Raw genomic sequence first — 24794 nt, forward strand, 5'->3', positions numbered from 1 at the left:
GTATTTTATATGTTTTACCCCGTGGAATTGTTTCTGTTTAACGGTCACTACTGGCATAATGTGTTGGGTTTGTGTCGTTTTTACAGTGTGTTCCTAATTAGAAGTGAAGAATGTTATTCACACTCCCAGCTGCACTCTGCTATGTGTATTAATGATGACTATCAGTAATTGGACAGAATGAATCGCATCGAGCTTATATTGACAAAAAAAAGTCAAGGTAAAGGTGGCAGGTCTGTAATTTCTGGCTCACGCCACTGCTGGTGGAAGGGACCTCGACCAGAGGGAGCTCTAGAGAGTCCCTCCGTGGGGTATGGTACTTGGCCTACTCTTCCATGCTGGCTCGACATCTTGGAAGAGTTGGAGGGACTCGCACTTTATTCCCACCAAACGTAACCTGCCCATTGGCCGAACTGTGGTTGTACTCATTTAAACTGCTGGGTGGACAGAGGTTAGCTGGATTTAGGAAACTCGCCCCATTGTTTCGACTATGAACCGGATCCCCTGGATTGCAAGTCACAGTGTGCTGTATGCATGTCGCACTTCTTTCACACCAGTGTTCTGTAGGCATGTCGCACTTCTTTCACACCAGTGTGCTGTAGGCATGTCGCACTTCTTTCACACCAGTGTGCTGTAGGCATGTCGCACTTCTTTCACACCAGTGTGCTGTATGCATGTCGCACTCTTTTCACACCAGTGTGCTGTATGCATGTCGCACTTCTTTCACACCAGTGTGCTGTATGCATGTCACACTTCTTTCACACCAGTGTGCTGTAGGCATGTCGCACTTCTTTCACACCAGTGTGCTGTATGCATGTCGCACTTCTTTCACACCAGTGTGCTGTAGGCATGTCGCACTTCTTTCACACCAGTGTGCTGTATGCATGTCACACTCTTTTCACACCAGTGTGCTGTAGGCATGTCGCACTTCTTTCACACCAGTGTGCTGTAGGCATGTCGCACTCTTTTCACACCAGTGTGCTGTATGCATGTCGCACTCTTTTCACACCAGTGTGCTGTAGGCATGTCGCACTTCTTTCACACCAGTGTGCTGTAGGCATGTCGCACTTCTTTCACACCAGTGTGCTGTAGGCATGTCGCACTCCTTTCACACCAGTGTGCTGTAGGCATGTCGCACTCTTTTCACACCAGTGTGCTGTAGGCATGTCGCACTCTTTTCACACCAGTGTGCTGTAGGCATGTCGCACTCTTTTCACACCAGTGTGCTGTAGGCATGTCGCACTCCTTTCACACCAGTGTGCTGTAGGCATGTCGCACTTCTTTCGCGCTATATCTAGCCAACCATGCGAATTTGAGGTGCGGGGGAAAGACAACAAACTAAACCATTACGCTGTCCACAAATCAGTTGTGGTTTATATTAAAGCACCTGCGTTAGAAAGAACGTATCCTCATGACCGTGGCTTTATTCACTCGCAGTTGTTCAACTCGTGCATAAATAGCTGCATATGCTTCGTCTTACCAGGGAGCGTTTCCTTCTGAAGTACCTGCAACTGGTATGTAAACATATATGAAAAGCCAAGTACCATAATGAAGTCGTTGGCCTTGACTGATGCCAAGTTGGCAAGTGGTGAAGTAAAGACTGAATGATGCAGTGTTGTGCTGCAGAGTGCACAGCTACATCCGCACTGTAGCCAACACGTTCGTCTCAATTATTGATTTGGCCTGCTGTGTGAAGAATACGCACGCTCGCCTTCAAACGCAAATAGCAGCCTTTTGCAATGGTATTTTGTTACATGTGAATTCAAGCCAACCCATAGCCGTTGTCAATACGGGTGTCAATGGTTTTTAAATACATACTTGGGAGCAGTGTCTGCCTCTTTGATAATTAATTTTTGCATTGTATTTATGTATACATATTTTTTTGCTTTCATATTGCATCTCTTTTCCAGCTTACCAAGCATTGCTGATGTAGATTTTTGGAAATTGTATCATTTTTATTTTAAAACAAATGCCTCCACTCCACGATGGAATCGATTATTCCGTTAATATTGGATGAATTCAATTTATTTTGTGGTTGGGTTTTTTTATATTTGGAAGGTCTGCCATCGCTCGTTGTTATTGCCACCCCGACGCTGCTGTTTTGGAGTTACTCTTTGCAGTATGCATCATTTCTCCATCTCCGAGGTGAAATGTTTCATCTGCACTACTGCAATGCAGACCTTTAAATAACAAAGAGCCACTGTTATGAGCTCCCCCATCTCCCGGGCCTGGCCTGCAAACACGTTGCACAGTTTTCAGCGCGTGAGCTATAGCGGGGGGCCAAACATCCCTTTTTTCAAAGCTGATCACGTTGGACAGATTGTCACCAAGGGTACAGCTCCATCCATCAAACACATTCTCCTGCCAATGTCTCTCCAGGTGGTCTCGCTCAGAGCTCCATGATTGCACCATTCAAGAAGACAAATTCACAATTTCCACTTCCAGGTAGCGGACGTGCAATCTTTTGTTTTGTAATCTTGGTTTAAAAAAAAAAAAACTGTGGATGAAGTGTTGCATATTGCCAGCACTTGTTGAAAAATGTATTTTGTGTAACGGGGCCACTGGTAGTATAAATATTTTTGCACACGTTTAAGAACGCGACAGTCAGGTGCGATGCGCGTAGACGATTGTGACTTGAGTGACAGCTGCTAATTTAAAGCCGCTGCTAATTTGGCACAAATCTAGTCGAGGCTATGCTTTTTCTGTAACTGGAAAAGAAAATAGGATTTTTTTATTTGGGCCCCTCAATAATTACGGCGTTGGTTAGTTTTACTCATGGAACGATATCAACTTAGAGTTCCAAATTGCTTGAAGGCTCCTGTTAAACACTAAAAACATGAACCATACCGTGGATAAACTAATTGTGGTGGCAATAGGATCCTGCATTAGCATGTTTGGCCAATGCTATGAACAGAGGTTTAACTCGTATAATTTTAACAGATATATTTACCTCGCATCACAATGCAATAGATCACGCGTTTTACCCATAATATTTTCGACACAAAAAAAATGGGATTGTGCTCCTTGTGATGAAAAAATGGGCACAGCTGTGTTGCATGTCTGGCAAAAAAAGGCTTTTTGACACGCGAATTGAGAACTGGATGACGACCAGAAGAATATTTAAACTGCACTAAAATATCATGGCAACGTCAGGCTGTCTGAAACTTTTTGAGAGCGCAAGGCTAACACCGTTTTCAAAAACAACCCCCCTCCTCGCCAAAAGAGCGTGGACAGATTTGTATATGATCAACACGTGGCGTGTGTCAAAAGAGTTGGCACGTGAGGAAGCCTGGTTAACAAGACACAAACGAGCACATTCAACTGACGATCGTTCATATTAACTTTTACTTTTTGGCACGCATTGTCCCGTACATCCGAATACGGATACGCACTAAAACCATTAACGGTAAATCAATGCGTTTTGTTTAGCGCTTGCAAAAATGCACAGGAAAGATGGTTTGTAAGCGCTGACCCCACTTTGGTTGCATGTGCACAAGGCACGGCGGTGTTGCATTCTGTACGTTTCATTATCACGTTTTCTGGTTGAATTTTACTTCGGTAAACACTCAACACATGGCATTGCTAATTGCAATGACAGAAAAAGCGAAGGCCATTATTAAATATCACCTGCAATATCTCGATTAATCAAGTTTATTTACGGTTAACAGTGTGCTTTGAAAATTCACACTTAAATAAATAAATAAATCCTCTCTGTTAATTTGATTCTAAATAACCAGTTTCAGCTTTTTTCTGGTATTCAAATACACATTTCTTCGTAACTCTGCAGACAAACGGAGCCCTGTTCACTTCTTAAACGTTTTCATTTCATTCTGAAAACGCAAATGGTTTGCGTGACGATGTGGCCGTATGTGGTTTCAACGTATTTATGCATTTTAATGAGAACTTGGAGCCGCGCTGTTTGTTTGCAACCACAAAGAGCTGCCCAACATGCCAGCTGTGCCCTCACCGCTCCTGTGAGTGGAACTGTGGGTAACCGCATGTCCGGCCGAGCGCCACCCCGCCCCCCCCCCCCCCCCCCCGGTACCCACCCCCAACCAGCCCTCTCTCAGCTGCCCGTAAACACGTCCATTCCTGACGTGGGTGTAATCTGTCAGCGGCTTTCATGTAATTTGCCTTGCCGGGTGGAAAAGTTTACGTTTTATTTGCCCGGAGGGGAATGGAGATCACAGTGCGGGTCACCCCTGCCGAGACCAAACTAAAGGCAGCTGTAGGACCCATCGCTCACGTGCACACTGACCAGGACCGAGCTTGTGGGAGGGGGGATCTTTTTCCTCTCTCTCTCTCTTTTCCCTTTTGTTATTTTTTTGTTTGGGATTTTTTTTTCCGTCCCCAATAGTTCAGATGCCTGCCCTTTTGACTTCCTTTTCAAAAGTAATCATGTGGCCAACTGAACAAAACGCAGTCTTTCCTTTTTGGGTGTCTGAAGCAATTATTGTTGCCATGTTTAGCATTCTACTTTTCTTATGGGAAAACGTGGCCAGAACCTCTTGGAAGTAAATTGTAGAAAAAAAAATCATTAAGAGGCTGTATTTTTTTACGTTTTAACAGTATTGGAGAGTGCCACTTTCACTCTTCTTTCATAATGTCCAACAAATACGTGAATGTCAGACCATGTTAAGGGTGTTCAGTTTTATTCGGTTTGTACACAGTTTTAAATGCGGTGATTTATTTAATAAAATACTGTTTTTGTTGCACTTCATAAACTGTAGCGACACTTGTAGTTTGGCGATAGATGTATGTTCACTCTAGGAGAGTCCTGCCAAATGACGATGTTTCCGAAGTCTTTTTTCTTGCAGATTCTGAAAAACATGAGCCAATTCAGGTCATTTGTTTTTTTAACGGGGCCAACATCACGTGACCTTCTGGCAAGGCCATAACAATGGTCACCCATTGCTCCATATTCGAGTTGAAATCGGTCAAGGATTTGGGTCTGCATTGTTTAAGAGGTTCGTAATCAATGGTAGGTTTCATCTGGCTCAATAGATTTGACAAATGTTCGGTGTTAATGGCTGACAAATGTTTTCACCTCGCGTGCCTATTTCACGGTGGGTAACTTCAGCTTTCCGCAGACGGATCCGAACTTTCTGCTTCCCCAGCTGCAAATCAAACCAGATGCGAACCCCCCCCCCGCCCCCTGCCCACCAACATCTTTGATCCGAACGTGGCTTCCACCACATCGTGCTAAATATATCTGCGATATGTGTGTGTATTTGATTATGTTGTTACATTTACAATGGCTATTATGTAGTACAACACAAGAGGAAATTATGTCAACATGCTGTGGATGTGTTAAAGCAAGTCTGCTGTTGTTTTGATTTCTTCTGATTATTATTCTTATTTTTCAACGGCAACATTCCGGCTGTGCAATTGTATAAAGGCACGTAATCCACGTGGTCTGAGTGTGTTTTGGTCTGTCATGGCCATGTGGCCATTGCGTCTGTTTGATATATAATGAAGGCTGCTCTAAGCAAACGTTGAACTTGCTGGAATGGACGGCACCGTGGCTCCGTGGCCATTGCTGGACATCTGTGAAAAAGAGCTTCATAGCTCACCGGATTTCTTCAGGACAAATTAAGATTCTGATTGCGATTCACTGCGTTGCACAAGACTTTGCATCGACTCAAAACGTATCTCAGTTTTTTGCATTGGGAACCAAAGTGAAGATGCCCTTTTTAGCAAGCCTGACTGCTGATGAGACACTGTAGGTCAAAACTGGACCACAGCTTGCTTGTACTGATTCAGTGATGTTGAAATTACAACCTCCCAGATGGCCGTGCGACCGATGGCTTGTGAAATAAATACTGATATTTATTTCACGTGGAGACAGATATTTGAGGGAGACATCTGCTTATATATTTTCTTTTAATCATGAGTATTATTTACAGCCGCTCTATCTGCACACTAATGAATGAAGGCCTCCCCACACCGTGTCCATCACAGGGGATCCTTAACCATACTTCGGCGCACTGGTCGAAGCAATTTTGTGAACGGGGTGGACCAAAGACCGATTTAGCTATCACTCGCTGCTGATGTTAGCCATGACGAGGAATTAGAATATAGGTCTCCGATTTAATAGTGATGCGTTTGCCACTCCAGTACTACTAAGAACCCATTATTATAGACATCCATATTTTCCCCCCATAAACGTTTATAATCATTAAAAATAGTGCAATGTGTTAAACGTGTGATGTACAAAGCTCGTGCAACAGTAATAAAACAACATTTACAGTTAAGACTCTTCGAAACATTTTAAATAGAATAGGACAGAAAATGTTCTCTGAAAGTCCCCATTGCCGTCGTATAAAACACAATTCATGTAAACTTGTCCACCGATTCGTACTCAAGTTTGTGCAAACAAAAACGTTGTCGATTTTTGTTTTAATCATATTTTGAGTCACATTTACCCGCACGCAGAGCACAACAGCACGTGGAGAGGTATTTACGTTGGCGAGGCAACAAATACGAAGTAACTGCCACGGATTTATATCGCGGGTTCATGTAAATTTTTTATAACTCCGATGCTTGTTGACTTTTTTTTGATCAGTGAAGGTACAACATCAACAAATAAGGCACGCCGCCACTCCGTATCCTTCGCGCACCTGCTTTGGCAATTTCGAGGGACATGTTCCATGCGCAAAGCCATGTACTGTAAATTATTTGGGGGTTGACGGGGTTGGGGGTGTGTTTGAACGGAGGTCTTTGGAGAGCGAGGAGAGAGACGGGGAGAGCAGGGGAAAGGGAGAAATGCGGAATTTGAATGAGTGCCTATGGAAGCATATGTCAGGTGTTCTATTCTTTCCACAGAGAGTCCCACACCACCTCTGGCTGTCAAATTAGAATCTTCCAGCGGGTCACTTGGACGCAATGCCCCCATTATGTCACTTATCTCCTGCCAAACACACCTGTCTCGCCCGCCCAGCAGAGGGTGATGTGTGCAGCGCTGTCATGTTTATATTTAATAGCCTCGGCTGCGCCGGGTGGCATGGGAGTCCAAGATGCTGGGGCGCGTGAGAAAGAGGCTGCATGACAGATGTTTCTCTACCTTTCTTTCAACACCCTCGACATGATGGAAAGGGATGCCGAGCCTTTACAGAAAGGGAGTATAATGAGTTGTGCCCCCTCTGTGCTTGTGGGCTGTGAACATGTGCTCGGTCTTTCTATTTTTTTTAGCACCCTGGAATTTTCTTTAGTGTAATTTCCATATGTTTCAACCATCAGAAGTTCTGAATATATCACCCGAAGGCAGGTGTGAGTATTGAAAGAGAAAATAAAAAAATGTTGGGTCACGCGGAGTATTATTGCCTTTTAAGTCGCGCGCAACAAGCACATTTTGGCTTTCGGTGGTACAAATGTAGTTAGCGTGTACTTTGCGTTTTAATTCGGTGGATTGTTTCATCATATAATCTTTAACTATTGTGCCATCGTTTCCTCTGCAGCACACTCACTCGGGGCAGCCGCTCCTCGGCTGAGGTAATCCTATTTTTTCTCCGCTCCGGCAGATGTTTGCGCGACGCATTGCCTGAAAAGCTGAGCTCCACGGATGGAGAATAATAGCGCGATCAAAATTACGAATGGGCTCAAGCAAAGCGCTGTTAAAAATGGGTTTCTATAATTACTTTTCACTTCACTATTTCAACATTCGTATTGTTTTGCCTCCACTCAAGCAACGTGATTATTCGTGCTATCACCAAATAGTTTTTTGGTTGCCTTTGTGTAGAACACTGAGAAGTGTCAATGGCATTCCAACAAAAGTCAATTTAAACAAAGAAAAGCATTTGAGACCATGTTAATTTACAGAGTGCACTTTATCGTTTGTAGTATTTTTCATGTACAGAAAAGTGACAATCGCAAATATATGTAAATTAACCGAGTAGCAGGAGAATAATAAAATGCGTTTGAGAGAACATGAATGTAGGAAATGGAGAGTTGAAATTAGCTCATGCACAAGTGCAAAGTGGCTTATTACATCGTAGAATTGTGATGTGGTGGCGGCTTGAGGGGGGAGGAGGGCCTTCATCCCAGCAGTGGATTGACCATGGCTGATGATGATAGTGTGATGTTATAATACAGCATCGCTGCTGTATGCTGCAAAATGCCCGAAATCCCAAACGTTAACGTAGACCTGACCTTTGGCTTCTGTGATCTGTTCACTGGAGATACGATCTGCCAGGGGCTGCTGAGGTATGTGCTGTCTGTGTTTTTGAGATTTATTTTAGGTCAGATGAGCGGTGTTAGGTTTTTGAGCAATGGAGCAAATGCAACATAGACAGGGCCTAGAGAGCTTGACTGAGGGATGTTGGTAGGCTGGGCAGGCAGGCACAGTCGATTCCAATTACATTTCTGATTTCAACAGAAGAAAAACAGTTTGAATGTCACCGTACATTATTTAACAACAACAAAATTCCCGTATTTTTTTTTTATATAATGCTCTGTTGCCAATTATAGGGATGAGTGTCGTTATCTTGTGACAGCCGCGGTTATTACGTTAAATTGGACTACAATCGTTATTTTTGAGTTTTATCTAAACGAAAAGACGTGGAGCCAAAAATCCATGAAAATGTTTGAAGAACCAATACATTTCATATGTACGGGTAATTGTTAGCAATTCAATGAGTGTACTGTGTGATATACATGCGGCTCTGATGGCTCATCGTGCAAACACGGAATAGCGGATGGTTCTGCGATGGAAGTTGATAATATGTGGCAGGTTCAGTTTTTAGCACTTGCAGAAAGGGCGAAATGCACCGAGGCGGTTGTCTGGGGGCTGTGCGCAGTTTACTTCGGCGGCTTGGGCACCCGTGTGATTGTCAAGAGGGCATGTACAGAGCGCCGTCTTTATTGTTGATCGTAAATACATAAGTGATTAACTAAATCAACAACCGTAATTCACAATAGATGAGAAAAGTGTCAGCTGTAAGGCATCATTAAATTTCCGTGATACAAAATTTGCATAATTGTGATTAGTTCCACGCCCCCCCCGCCCCTCCCCCACACCAATAGCAGCGCACTTTGCCACATGTAATTCACAATGCAAGCCTTGCCTTCATATTGAATCCATCTTCCCACACCCTGCCCCTTCCCCCTCTTCCTCCTTATTATCACTCTTATCATTCATCACTTTCATCTCTATTACTCTTGTCATTTATTACAACAATTCCAACTACTATCAGCACATGTTTCCAAGGGCTTTTAACCAACCATAAATCTAATACGGTAATTTTTTTATTTGGCAAGACCTGATTTAGGAATTATGCGTAAATTATATATTTTTTTACGCCAAATGCGAATGCGTGTTTTATAGAAACTAAAGATCGAGCGACGCTTAATTTGCGACTTCAATGCCAATAGGACTTGGATTGGCTGGTTTAGGGGGCACTGCGAAGCCATTGTCGCTATACTAATGGGCCATGAGACTCCAATCCAGACATCGAGACAGATCAATACCAAGGCAGAAGGGAAAACCGATCTGTTTGATGTTTCCAAAGTAACTTGACGATGGCTTTGTGCAGAAACGCAGAAGAGTGTTTTTTTTTACGTGTCTGACAACAGTCAAAAATACATGCCAGCTGCTGCGTTTACAGTTTGGCCAGACCCACAAAGGGGGAGGATGGCTTTGCCACTTGAAAACCAGACAATAATTTATAGGACACATCATGCAAACCTGCGCACAACAGGCAACTGCCATGCCAACATTCCTAATGAAACGGCACGCACTTCGTTATCATGCCTGGTTGTATCAACGTCACAGTGGAGGGGGGGGGGGAAGCGGACCAAAAAAGCACCCTCTTGGCATCCCGCAGAAGAAGTAGTGGGGGTCGGTGTGGCATGCCATTTCTCATCCGCTCGAGAAAACGGGACAGGGCATGGCGTGTGTAGCTGTCCGAGCGGTTTGATTCCTCGGAGCAGACTACAACCCACCGTGCTCTAATTACGGGCACAGAAGGTGCTGGCGGGGCAGCTCTCATTTAGCCGCACCGCTCCCCCAGACCTCATTACAGCACCGTAGCTCAAACCGGGGCTCACACCGCCTCTCAGCTTGGGGGCCCTCGCGGAATTTGCATTCCCACGATGATACGGCGTGTTCCCGCATTGAGCAGATAAAAAAAACACGTTCGTTAGTATGTCCGTATTTTTTTTACATGGATACTGTTAAATTTTATCATGCACTTAAACGTGGGATTAGCGAACGATGTAATGTGTATACATTTATACGCGCTTGCATATTTAGCCACACGGTATATCGATTACGAACCGATCTGTGGACACGTACAAGGCACATACGCGTACCCATTTGATGTGTGAAATATACACGCTTGCATATTAAGACACGGGGGGGGGGATGCATCCAAGAACAATGAGTGACATTTGTCGCTCGTGCGCCCACCGCATATTGGAAAAGCATTAAACACACGGTGAATGTGAACCACACGAAATGTCAACAAATCCCTTTACTATCACAACCCTGCATGCCCTCTAGTGGGAAAAATAATAATATTGGGAAACTGGATTTGTTCAAATGTAGGGACGATGCTGCTTTAAATATCGCGTGCGTCTTGCGCTGGGATTGATGGCTCGTGGGCGCAGTGAGTAACACCTTGGATCCGGGCTGTGCCGTGGCGCTTTATCCAGCAGTAAATCGTAATTGGGTATTGGGTGTCCACTTTGCTTGTGGCTTGTCAGGACGGCCTGTTGCAGTGTTTGCTTTAAGTATAATCCGCGGAAGGGCATTGGGAAATGTAACACTTCAAGGCCACGTTTCCCATTAGAGCTCTCAAATGCTGCGAATTTGCAGTGCGATTACCCGCGCTTCATATTTCCATTCGCTAGACATTTCCATTTCGGTATTTACATCATCCGCATTACTTTTATATGTTTTTAATCCTTACAGCTGCCAACAGCTGTCTTGTTTCAATTATCGGGTATTAGTTGTCCCGAGTATAGCATTTCCAAAGTTGTAGATACAACTGGGATTTCAAGAAGTGGATTAGATTAATTGCAACCTTTAGCGATGTTTAATTAGTAGCAATGTGTGCAGAGCTCTCCAGAAATTTGTAAACTGACTCTGCTAGGACAATAATTACCTACATTTCCTTAATTGGAGCTCGGTGTGAATTTTTTTAATTCAGTCAATTAAAATCGGAGGTAAGATTATTTCTCTGTAAACCTAAGCTTTAAATACTTATTGAATAATAAGTGCACTATTTATAGAAGCCATTACAAATAAGAGTGAAACAAATACGAAATGTGTAATGTTTATTCTTGTCAGCCTAATCTTTGGGTTTGTGCTTGCATAATTAATTAATGTTGTTTGGATATTTGTTGAGAGGTATATGGGTTTGGATTTTGCACTCTTATATTTTAAATGCTTCATTTAATTATTATTTGTCAGTCCTTTGTTAATCCGCTACTGGATGAAGGCCTCCCCACACCGTGTGATCACCACGATAGTCATTGAGGTTGGTGAAGCATGGAGAGGGCATCCAGGACTAGTTCACATATCACTCATCACTTCGCCATCACAGAGAAAAGTCTGCTACACTTGTTGAATTCCTCCGTTTTGGACACGTTTGCTTACCATCGCAAATTTACGTTGGTCAAGTATCCCGTGCGTTGTGTTGGATAAGATGATGAGAGTGAAATGACACCCTTTGGTGGCCCTATAAACAGGATCAGTAAACCTGCACGGATGCAGAACAACAAATTTGTAAACATGACAGCACACGTTTAGGAAATCAATGGTTTCAGTCACAGGCTTAAAAGAAAATAAGTCTAAATGATTCTGGCTCTTATCGCTTACCGTGCCATTTTGCGGCAGCAAATTTGCTATCTGAAAATTACCCGAGGCCCATTTGTCTGAGTCATCCTGTCAGCAGAGTAATGCGGCATGGTAAATGTAATATTTATTCATTCTCTGCTTTCATGCCTGGCCTGTCTCGCTGAAAGGTTTTTAATCCCCTGTCCTAACCATAAATGATGTACTGCGCTTTTTCTTTTTCTCACCCACGCCTGAATCTCATTATCTTCACTCTGCGTAATAAAGCTTGGTTCGGATTAGATCTTGGCACCTAACGCTTGTTAGCCTGACAAAGGCTGTTAGCAATGTTACGGCGAGCGTTCATCCGCCACGGTAATTGGAGGGCTCTGGCATAATTAGTTTAGAGAATTAAACTGCACGCAATTACTCTAATCCATTTTGGTTATAATAAGGTGTCCTGCCGAACACCACAATGTGCAAAACCATGGCTGAGCTGATCCCTGCAGGCTAAATTTGTTTTCTTTCATGTGTCCCCCCTCCTCTTTAAATGCACAGACTTTGGTCATTAATAATAAGCCACTGAAAGTAATCATACAGCCGTTAATTTATAAAAAAAAATTAAAGTTACGTTTGCACATTAACCTTTGTCTGCCGGACATCCCTGCCACCTGCACAAGGAGCAAAATTAAAAGCCTTCAATTAACGACCGAGTCTTTTGAAACTGCTGCATTCTCTGAAGTTAATTGTTCTACAAAAGGGGGTATTGTTCGCATTTTCATGTATAAATCATGAATATTGATGTATGATTACAGCATGTAAATTTGGAAATTAACCTCATATTTGTGTTTTGCCTACCATAGCATTTTGATCGATTTTCAAATAAAAATCTGCATCTGCAACATGAAGTGATAATTTAATTTCTTACATGTTCAATGGTAATGTTGAAAAGGACTCGTAAAAAAAAACAAAGGTAAATGAACACATTAATGCGAACAGAAAATGTGAATTTCCAATAATCCTGTAAAGGCTCACGAAAGCATCGTGAACTCTTTCAGGAGGGTCCTGTATTGAGATGCTTGGGCCTGCGCCGTGAATGTGCACAGTCTCTTCTCCTACAACGCGTGTTGTTTTTATAACGCTAATTGGATATACCGTCAAGAATGCATTAGGGAACACATCTTTTTTTAATAACGCAGATGCCAATTGGATGCAACGCGATTGAGCGAACAGAACTATGCTGCGCGAGTAGGAACAGTGTACGGCTGCCACAGCACAGCGTCGCACAAGGCGGGATGCTGCTGGATGCTTCCAGATGCTCCCCACGCGCCTCAGTCTTTGTTCAGCCTGCATAGGCATCTCACGCGTTATCGCGGACTGTGCTTTTACCCTATGGTATTTATTATAGCGCGATTTTTCCATAACGCGGTGTTCTTCAGGAACGCGACTATCGTGTTATAGGATAATGTATTTGGTATGTGGGAGTAAAGCGAAGAATCCGTAGAAAAGCCGCCACTAGTACAAAGGGGAGATGCTCACAGCTGCCACCTCAGGGCCAACACATGAAAAGCTCTGGTGATCACTTATCCAAGTAATAACCAGACCAGCCCCTTCTTAGCGCATGAAAGCCGACAGAATTGGCTGCATCATGCATGATACAGCATATAAATAACACAATCATGGTATTCAAACAAAATATATAAAACGAATTAATTGTATTCAATGTTTTGAACTTTTATTGAGAAAATTCGTTTCGGAGCAAACGTGTAAAACATGCAAATAAACTCGACTGTTAAATAAAAATGAGACCATTTCAAATATTTGCTCCTTAGCACTGCGGTGCTCTACATTGGTTAGCACACTGTGCTACTACTGTGAAGCCAGCGCCAACTGAGTTTGACTCTCAGCCATGGGAAACGTCATTGCCCCGACCCCCCTCCCCCCTTAATCAACCTGCATTAACCATTTTAGTGAAGTATGATCAGAGAACCCCCCCCACCCTGTGAACAGCACATGATAACGCAGTGGCAGCCAAGAAACTGAACATGTCCGCGAGGATGTCCACCTATGAGACAGAGAGATTAAATAAAGTTGTGTGCATCGTAGGACCGTGAGATGCGGGGGGGGGGTTGCTTTCATCCTAAAGTGGTTTGACAACAGACTGTCGAACAATGATTATTTTCGATTGAAACGTCGTGATCTATTTTTTATACCTACGTGACTTTACCGAAAGAACCAAAGAGTATGTTGTTCTTGTTGCTGTTAAAAACCCCTTGCCGATAACCACTAATTTGGAATAACATCACTCTGAGAAATGAACGTTTACAAAATCTGTTGAAGATGGATATTTTTAAATGTATAAAATGTCAAGCCCCCCCCCCCACCCCCTCTTTCGTTTTTAACATTTGTACAGTACTCCCATAAGGTTCTTCAGACTGTTTAATATGATTTGTGCATTTCAAGACCTGCCAGTTTTCAAAAGTCTGTTGCTGAAATCTCTACAGAGGGCTTGGCTGTACGTCAGAGCCATCTGCATGTGGCATCGACCTCCCTGCCAAGGGCTCACGAAATGCACGCTGCCAATATCACAACCAGTCTCTTACTTGCGGACGTACACACAGGCAAATAGTCACTGGGGAGGATAAAAAAAGTTTTGAGTAAGATATGGTTTTAAAAGTTTCGGCAACGACAATTTCGGCTCACATTTTTTTTATACATTCAGATAGATGTACTAATCGTACGATAGAATAAGTGCAGAGATATATTTTACGTGTGTGTGCATCCAAATCATTTTACTCATGTGATAAGTGTAAAGTTGTTTGCAGGCTTTACTTTCGTACATTGGAATTGGTGAAGCTATTGACAGCCAATCTTCAAGACGTATTCAGTGGCCTAGTTTATCCTGTCCTCTGCCCTTGAATTACGGAAGGTCTGTCTCTCTGCTGCTCATATAGTCTGAATGATCTTTCTTTTGCTGTTCAAGTCCCGGCTCAAGACTTTAATCTTCTCTTCTCCCTATAGCTCTCTCTCTCTCTCTCTAAAGTTGCTTCAAATGCGCTTCCACCATAACATCCTTTTAGCTCCCTCCATGGCCTGTAGAATTATAACCACCATGCCCTGCTTTAAATACCAACGTCGTCCCTCGTTGTACAGTGTCTTGTGATTTATAAGCATTATATATCCGAATAGTTTTATAAATGAGCTTGTGCACGGTTCTAATTACCGCAGACTTAACTCAGTGATGCAAATTTACATCCCCATCATCCTCATCATCAGGCATGATCAATCCACTGCTGGGTGAAGGCCTACCCTCTCACGATCCTACGATGCACATTCATTAATTTCATCACTCTGTCTCATAGGTAAACAACATCGCGAACACGTTCAGTTTCTCGGCTGCCACTGCGTTATCATGTCCTAACCCGTAGGGCGGTGGCTGTTAACCTGCGGTGCACGCTGCACCCCCTGGGGGTGCGAGATGCCCTTTCTGGGGCTGCGAGACATAGGCCAGATTGTTTTGGAAGGTAAATCATCGAAACAAATTAAGCACGGCCACGTCAGTGGAACGACTTTATTTCATCAAACCTATGTATGTATTACCATTATACATGTTTTAATGATTGAAACCCCAAGACTGCAGTTAAGGTGAAGAACCACTTGCCTTAGGAGATGACTGTGCCGCTAAGCGCATCTCAACTATCTATGCGGCACAACGACGACGGTTTTCACCCTTGTGCTGTATAGCTCTGATGTGGTTTTCAGGCCGTCGCTCATGTTCTTCAGCATGATGTTTGACGTTTCGGAAGCAGTCGTGGGGGGGGGGGTGCTATTTAATCGAGAGAGAAAGTGTAGCTGTTCAATTAATTTCCTAAAGAATCTCTCGGCACATGGAACAAAATGCCGGACAATAACCACGGTACAATCCAAAAACGCAACGGAGAGCTGTCTCAAGCTGGGGTTTTTTTTCCGCATATGTTAATTCGAAGGAATAGTGTTTACAGAGAAGGGACAGGAAGTCGGGGACAATGGAATCGCCTTTCAGTTTCTGTGTAAATAGCAATTTCTTCAGCAGATACATTGATGTGCTGTTTTGGCAGGACTTGATTGTCCACTGTTTGTATATTGACATTTCAAACACAAACCCCAGTGCTTTTGAATTACAAAACAATGTATGGGCTGTTTGAGAACATTTCGGTTTTTTTTAATCTGCGCTGTTGGCAAAACACGTTGCACAACTCATTGCATTTAATTGCAATGTTTTACGGAATGTGCAAACATGCTTTAGCGATTTTTTTAAAATTTATACCCCCCACCCCCCCCCAGCAAGTTACAAACAAATGGACATTTGGACAAATTGCCTTTGTGGCTAATCAATTATGCATTCTACTGTATTTGAGAATACAGTATAATTAAAAGCTCGGTAATTATTTCTCAAAGTAATCGACCTCATGTGCCGTTGAACATTTTGGCACATTTTTTTTATTTGCTCTCGTCTGCTCTTTGAACTAAATTGCTACGCGTCTGCCGTAAAAAAAAAATCTAAACTCACCAAGCATGTTCGGTTTACTCAGAGTGGCCCCACCACGACAACAACAAAACAAAAAAAATCTAATTTCGAAACAATGACGGAACATGAAATGAAATCTAAAACGAGGCGGCACTTCCGTGGTGGGAACAGCGCAATAATGCATTCTCCTCCACTCCATATTTAATGGCTCACAATTTCCAATTCGCGGTGATGGCTACTGTCGCGGGGTCACCTGTAGGCAGAATCAATCTCGCACGAGATAGCCACTCCAAGGGCTTCAGATGCTCCTGCTGCGACTTCTAACGCAGCCCTCGCTCTCTCCTCTCCCTCTCTCCCTCCCTGGCAGTGCCGTCTCCATGGGTGCAACGTCGGGGCGTGGGTGCTCTCTTTCCAGCGATCATTAACCCCGCGCTCTGCAGCAACAACAACAACAAAAATAATCCAGCACCAGGGAGACGCCGCCGTGATGAACAGCAATTTAAATCGCGGCGCGGACTGTGTTTGTGATGGAACAAAGAAAAAAAAAGAGCGAGTCAGCTGTGCCGTGCGCATGCATCGCACCGCGAGTTGTTTACCGCGGGATTTGAACCGTGAAAGTTGTTTTTCATGCCGTGCACATTCTAAAAGAGCGTCGAAAAATCTCTGCTCGCGAAAGCGATCGATCGTGATTTGTGACATTTAAAATATCAGCAGCCGTAATCATCGTCGTCGTCGTCCTCAACCATGATCCCTCCGCTGCTGGATGAAGGACTCCCCAAGCTGCCGCCAAATCTCGTGGTCTTCATGGTCAGGCGACGCAACGATCTATCCCGCTGTTGCGCACGAGCTCATTTCATTGCGCGTATTAAAACGTGCGATTAACATTCATCGGCGCACAGTGTAGTTGTGGCGATTTTCCGTATTCATGCACAAGTTCTGCTGCTACATTTTCTGAGATTTTTTTTTTTACATTTACAAAGTACGACTTGTTATGACTTTACAAAATGCAACGCAGTTTCCTACGTTGGGCTGGCGGGAGGGGGGGGATAGCGCTCATGTTTAATGATGGCAGCATTCGACGGGTTTCCGACGCGAAACGCACTCTGTACCCAGCACCCAGCCCCTGCTTATTATGCGAGCTAAATAATTGACGACTCACCCAGCGTGGCGGTGCATTTGAACTAAGGGTGAATAAACCCGATTTGCATTGCAGTATACCTGGCAGCTTGGAACACAGCATCTCACTCATCACCCCGCCGATAGCCCCTATTACCCCCCACCCCCCCCCCCCCCCAACATACATGCTCTGCATCCTCTAAACTAGACAAAAACTAAACTCTCAGACGCAACTGATTTAATAAATAGTGTAAAGTTGTCGGTGAAAGAAAGCAAAACAATTAGCGATTTAAGAAAACGAGTGTACAGTTGTTTTTGTCCAATTTGTTTTTATTTACTTATTACAAACATAAATATTTTTTTTCAAATTGCCAATGTGTGAGTGCCTTTATTTGTTACATTGTTATTCAATTCCGTGTTTTACCATTCCCCCATATACGAGGTGCATTGCTGCAGTTGTATCTCTCACGCCGCTGCTGATGCGAGGGCCTCCGCTAGGACAGGCCTCTAGTGGCCCTCTAGACCAGTGGTTCTTAGCCTTTACTGCAGCCTGCACCTCTTTTGTTCTCAATCGGTCAAACTAAATATAGATAATGTTAAGAAACACATCGGTTTGCTTAAATAAAGTGGTTGTACTTAGGTGCCCGCGCTAAATTTGTGTTTTCAATTATTTACCTTCTAAAAAAACACATGGAATGCCTCGCATCCTCAGAAAGGGCATCTCGCATCCCCCCAGTGGGTGCATGGACCCCAGGTGAAGAAGACCCACTGCTCTAGACGATAGCTTGGTCAGACGTCTTGAAAAATGTTCGATTACCCACACTAGACCGCATCGCACGCGACCTGCCTGACGGCGATGCGTACCGTTTAATAATGCGACGACGGGATATTTTGACAGTCGTGGCTGGAGAGCGAACCGGCAAATTCTGGGTTGCAAGTCCGACATACTAACAACAACCATTTGAGGCAGTGACATGACCTCACGGTTGTTGCAGAGGTTCGCGGTTCCGGCCCAATAGGCTGCCCTGGTTAATTCTGCGGGTAAAGTTAACCGTAAAATATGCGCCGCCCGAATTTACGGTGGACGTTGAAGATTCCAGGATGTCATTCACAAAGAGTAAGGCATTTTGTGCAGGCGTCCACATTTGTGAAATTTGAAAAATTACCAGCAAATTGCTCCTTTGGATTACACGTGGCAATAATCGCCCCCTACCGGCAGACTAGTGCCCGATTACAGGCCAGGTTGGCGAGTCATCTTGTGCCCACAGGGTCGGCTGCCGCTGGGAATGCCCATTGACATGTTTAAGTTGAGATGTAAAGTGCTCTGAAATTCCCTGGCCAATATGAGGGTGATCTCTCTCTCTATATATAGAAATACAGTAATTATCATAATTATTACAGCAGCATCCCCTTATGCATATAAACACCATGCTTTTTTCACAAAAGAGCAGAATCGTAAGCTATAAAAAAATATATAAAGACAAATACAAACATCCTCCGTATAGCCTAAAACAGACTGTTGGGCCAAGGGACGTTAGCGAGCACCTATGAAGGCTGGAACGGCACACGAGGGGGTGGGTGACCAGCACCACACGAATGCAAACAGACACACAAAGACAAACACGCACGCGCAAGTATGGACAGAACCGCACGCGCTTCTCCGCCTATTTAAAAAGTGATCAGCGGCTGAAAAAACATGGTTCCCGCACTTAAGCGAATGACGACTTCCTCAGGCTTGCCCTACGGTGCAGCAGCGTCCTGCTTTGTTAAATGGTTGCTGCCGGGATCAGTGTCGCTGGGGCCTTTGGCTGCTGGGGGGGGGGGGTACAAACAGTTATCTCCTGCTATCGCGTTTCCTGACACGGAGGGCTTCACAACTCTCTCCCTCCCTCCCCTCCTCCCCCCCCCCACCAAGTCCTGCTGATTGTCGTTAATCTCCAGTGCTCAGCCTTGGCACATTGCCTCTTTGTTTGCAGAGTTAGACAATGTTCCTGGTACAAATTGATTTCTTTAATCTCCTCCGAGTAAACGAGCCAGGACTTGGGCCTGTACAGGCTCAGCTGGTTACGGCCACCACTGCTAATTCTGAGTAAATACTTCCAGCCCCTTCCTGTTTGACAGAATTGTAAAAGTGTGGATTCTACTCTGGGATTTCCCCCTGCGGTATTCACGTGGGCCAGTTGTGTTACGTGTTATTTTAATGGAAACATTCCGTAAGAGAGCGAATAAACTAACCTTAGCATTCTCTTGTTCCATTGCTAACAATACACAGTCGCCTGTTCGTGAAACGGTAAAACATGATTTTCCGCACATGCTTTAGTTGGGTCTATTGAATTCCATTAGCCTTCTAAAACATTAGATTAACTGCACATTTTGCGTAAGAGAAGACGTAGAAACTGGAGTAATTCATGTTTTTCACATCAAGTACAAAAACACAGTGCAGTACAGCCATGTGAAATTATGCTCCTTCATCTACCTCTTTTAACGCCTTCCAACCGATGTCAAAGGTTTTTACGCATTTATCCCTGTGCTTATATAATTGTGAGACGGGGTGGGGTCACTACACCTCAAATAAAGATGACGCAATATGCCCCAGCCTGGAGCATTAAGTTGATCACAGGGCAGCAGAAGCACAAAATGAGACCCGAACCAGAGGAACAAGAAATATATTTTCGCAAATCATGCATGTACATTTTGTCCAGAAGGCTACTTACCCATTTGGCTTCCTTTGCAGCTAAATAAATACACTTCTGAGGATAAACACATGTTGGAGAGCATAATGTAATCCAATAGTGTGTATTACTCTTCCAAAAAAATGTTGGTTTAAACATAAATCTTTGAATTGAGCGTTTCACAAATGACCAATGAAGCACAAGATTTGAATTGCACAGCTGCGCACCACGGCGAGACAGCCAGTGTGTTTACAAGCCGCACGGGGCTGATCGGGATGCAGCTCGTGACTAACACGGCCCTCCAAGACAACAGTCGCAGGCTTGCCACAGAGCACATCGATTTGCATAACAGCAAGGCACCAGATATTCTGTCACTGGATGAATCTTCCCGTGCCTGTTGCTGGCTCAATTTCATCTGTAACCACCATAGGACACAAGCTCCTGTTGAACGTTCTGCAGTTGTCATTTTTATTTGATTTCATTCAATACGAGGCTAATTGGTTTTCGGGCATTTATTTTAATGGAGATCATTGTTAGCTTAACACTGTTTGTTTTTACAGTTTATAGCCTCGAGCTCTTCAACTTTTAACCACACTTTTTTACGTGTGCAGTGTGTTTTTAATAATTGTGAGAAGGGATGATAGTATGTGTGTATATATATCAAATGTAAACGCCACATGGTGTCCTTCTTTGCAACGTCTCTTCCAGACTCATTCATGTTAATTTAACTTGGCTTTATCGTCAAAAAATGTAACTGTGCAGTATAGGAGGGCGAGGAGATGGAAACAAAAAATAGTACGTGCAACAAGCCTCTGATATAAGGCCGAGATCCTTCATTGCCAAGGTCCGTGTCAAAGGCCAGTCACGTGATTCCCCACCTCTTCCTCAGGTGCGTGGGCAGGTGAACCACGTGTGATGCCGTCACCTTGCTTCTAAGCGCTAAGCTTTGAGCAACCTCTTTGCTCGATTGTGGCCGGGTTTCTCACGGATAAGTCCCTACAAAGCAACGCTGCTTTCATACACGAGTTGTTGACGCGTCGGATCGTCAGCATGAACGTTATCCGTGAATCGCCCGCGACCGACACACAGATAGACAGACACCTACCGACGGAAGTGATTACACCTGACCAGTTTGAAACGCCCGTGTCTGAGGACCAAGGACACCCGAGACCACACTCCACGAGGGCAGGGGTCAAGGGGTGAGGCCTGTGACCATGTCCTTGAGGCGGCCTCAAGGCTCACTGGGCTCCTCTCAGGGACCACAACGCCCGCCCGCAAGCCCCGTAACTGATCGTGTGTTCAACATCGTTCATCCAGAAGTGGATTGACAAAGGGGTGCTGATGATGATCATCGTGGTGGGGGTTTGCCTAAAAAAAACATAGCGTTAAAATAATTTAACATGTAGCATTTCGCGACAAATATTTACGATTAATTGAATCAACTTTATTAGTTGGCTGTGTCGGGTGGCGGATGGTTTGCGACATACATCTTACTTGCGCGATCTGACCCACAAATTGAAATGATGTTTGCAGCTTCTTGAATCTTTATCTAGGGCAAGGTAGAACGTGAACGCAGAACTCTTTTGTTAGGTAAATTACAACAATGCAGTACATATACAGTACGACACAAAGCTGGAATGCAGGCTTTGTGTGATCTTTAAAGGGGGGTAGAGTTATAAGTTCTGCTTTCTTCCGTTATTGCAGTGGCTTTATTTTCGACAGTCTCTTATTTATCATCACCATCCCATTTATCTTTCACCGCAGCGTTCGCGCTCGCTGCGCTTTCAAGAAAACTTTATGACCTTTTGTATCTCCGTGATGTCTCTCGGCTTGTTCTTTCCAGACTGCACTGTGGCCTTACACTCTGTAAAGTGTCATGATGGGATGGGAAAAGAAATCAATATCTTGAATTTACCAGGCCCCGCTGGCTGTGCAAAGTGGTGCAAATGAAGTCCCATCTGTGCAATCACAAAAGACAGAAAACAGAGGCTTTTCAGAAAGAAGAGAAAGGAAAAAAAGGCTCTTGCCCAATAACAGCAGAGGTGGGCAGTCAGTCCTTGCTTCGGGCGATGCAAGCCCACACGTCTTCACACTCAAAAGTGGTCTCGATAAAAAATATATATATATTTATACAGTAAAGTCCTGTTCTTTCTTAGTATTGAATAGAACATTTAAAATATGGAATTGTACATAAAGGGTGTTTTTTTTTTAGGCACACCGTTTAATTTGATGAAAGATTCTCCCCCGTAAGCTATTGATTGTTGTGTGGGCTTGGAGTGTAATGACAGTGGGGATAATGATTCACTCTAAGCCATCAAGTTTCCTGTGTGCATTAATTGCAGGCAAGATTATTTCAATGGCCTCTCTCTCTCTCTCCTGTCAATCAACCCCTGGGTAGTGAATGGTGCCATAAGGAGATTGCTGCGCGAAACAATTTACTAAGCTGAAATGACAAGGCACTCCGATGGGGCAAGATTATGGCCTTTAGGCGATATTTTTGGAAGCTGCCGCTATTGACTAAAAGACGCGTTGGCCAGCCCACTCCGTCCCGCTTTCCCTGCTTTCCACCCGCTGTGCCGCTCACAAAAAAAAATCAATGCGACTTCCTGCAGTCAAGCTCATCTCTGAGGACGGTTATCTGAATGATAATGTTTAGATTTTTTTTTAGCGCGACAGCCTCGCAGCACGGCCTCTAAACGCGCCGCAGCTAATTGGTGCGACAATACAATTAATTCGTGCAGGGCGTTATTCTGACAAGTTGAGGAGCATGTTTCATCCGAGGCGAAGAAAGTGTCTCCATATGAATCATAAAGAGAAACAATGCAGCCCGCTGAGATGATATCGAGAAAGGGGAAGAATAATGGTCGAAAGTTAGACCGTTCTCTGAGAAAATGTGATCGCCTGTTGTGACGTGGACTGGCACTGGCATATAATTGCACGTGGCTCCATGGCACGGAGGTTGCTTTGATCACGTTGACCACGAATGTCGGTCATGCATAGAAGGGTTTAATCTTTAGAATTATATAAAAGGAAAAACAAATCAAATTCGCTGTACTTCATTTTATTTGTCCACATTTATTATTGATAACAACAAAGACCCTACAAACCAAATTGGAAGCAACAGAAATGTGTGTTGTGTGTGTGTGTGTTTTTTAAGGATCTACATAATGCCATGTTCAAACGAGATGAATAACATGCATCTATTTCGGATAGCAGGTTCAAGAAGGAAATATTATTTTAATCATTCGAAAAATTCCAAGTTGTTTTTTTAGGACATTTAATGAGAAAACAAGAAGGTGGAAAAGAAAGGGCAAAAGTCATCTGAAGAATTGGATGCAACTGGGAGGAACATGGCATGCTAAGCTCTTGAGGAATATCACGGACTGGGCGGCCATGGAGAGCCACGATCGTCGACGTCTTTGACAAAGGATGTGGCTCGCACAGAGAGAGGTAAAACGCAAAGGTGAATCGGCAAACGCCACACCTTCGGTCGCAAAAACCAGGATCAACATAAGAGGTCAAAATTTCAATAATCTCCTGGGCATTAAACTTCAGAGTTGTACAAATTTAATAAAAGGGCGCGCATTTTCATTAAGAGAATCATTATACTTGGCTCCCACATGCTGCCCAGTGCTGGTTAGTCTTGAGGCTGAAGGCCAAATGTATGCGTTGGTGGGAAATCACATTTCTGCCAATGTTGGGTGGAAAAGTGGTTTTCACCAATGCATGAAATAGGTCCATTATGTAATTTACAGGCCTACATTTCGATAAAACTAAACAAATGTGAGGAAAGTAGCAGTTCGCAGCTTATATTTGTACTTGCATTCTACTAAAATGAGTCTTTATGCTTGTGGTATCCCTATAATAGATTTGCCTAGATTGTATGTATGCACACAAGCGGTGGAATGATTTTTGAATCGATAAATTGTTGCGATTCAACGCAACACATTTTTTCGTAAATACTGGCGGTGAATGCCAGTGCCTCTAGTCACTGCAGAGGCGACATGAACCCGTTACATATAACATACATGAATTGAAACGCGTACATTCTTACACGCAGAATTTTACACACGTGTCGTGAGTTAAAATCAATGCATCACTTTATTACGCCTAGTATATACAAAGCTAACACTCAGCATGATCGACATAGACTACTTTGTTTCAGTGGCATCTATCAACGCAAAGTTGCGCTTTGACGGCCTCCCCACACCGTGTTGGTAATTGAGGGACCATACTTCACCAGCAGTGGCAGCCGGTGGGTAAACACTGGTGAGGCGCAGAACCTTGTGGGGGTGAGGGTAGCAGGGAGGACGGAGGAGGGGGGATTCGGTAGTCAGGTGCCAGGGTTCGTCGTGAACTGTGCGCGAACCACTGCGCCACCACTCCTCCACGAGTCGACTTTACCAGCCGGGGAAATCGTACTGCAGTATCTGTTGCGGACGGTTCTAGGCTTCTGGCGCACTCAAATATCGCGAGGGAATTAAAAAAAACACACACACGTGCTCTGGCTCCAACTGTTGCTGACCCAATACCAAGTGTGAATAGATGAGGCATGACTAGGCAGCAAAATTAGCGGGCGTCATTTGGAGAGGGGCACATGAAGGGGGGAGAGGGGTCGAGAGTTTCAAAGTTCACAGCTGCATTTAAAGGGAGAGGAATGACACAAGGGGAAAAAAGAAAATGAGGGCAGTGGGAGGGGGAGCTGAGATGCCTGAGGAGCATTTATTCG

At 44.0% G+C, this 24794-nt stretch overlaps 2 long non-coding RNA genes across 3 annotated transcripts in view; one reads left to right on the forward strand and one right to left on the reverse strand.

Annotated features, from left to right (window-relative positions):
* The window catches only part of LOC116941983 (uncharacterized), a 40808-nt gene extending 22776 nt beyond the window's left edge, over window positions 1–18032 (forward strand). For both annotated transcript variants that reach the window (XR_004402744.2, XR_004402745.2), the window contains exon 3: window positions 16645–18032. This is a non-coding gene — a long non-coding RNA (uncharacterized LOC116941983). The remainder of the gene's footprint in view (window positions 1–16644) is intronic.
* LOC142924429 (uncharacterized) lies at window positions 13484–23142 on the reverse strand. The gene is made up of 2 exons (XR_012941652.1): window positions 20108–23142; window positions 13484–16711 (listed from the first exon to the last, which is right to left on the reverse strand). It is a non-coding gene; the product is annotated as an uncharacterized LOC142924429 (long non-coding RNA).
* Between the last annotated feature and the right edge of the window lie 1652 nt (window positions 23143–24794).

The sequence above is a fragment of the Petromyzon marinus genome, chromosome 13, assembly GCF_048934315.1.
Source record: "Petromyzon marinus isolate PM22_M1 ecotype Great Lakes invasive population chromosome 13, UKy_Petmar_22M1.pri1.0, whole genome shotgun sequence".
Classification (NCBI taxonomy): Eukaryota; Metazoa; Chordata; class Hyperoartia; order Petromyzontiformes; family Petromyzontidae; genus Petromyzon; species Petromyzon marinus.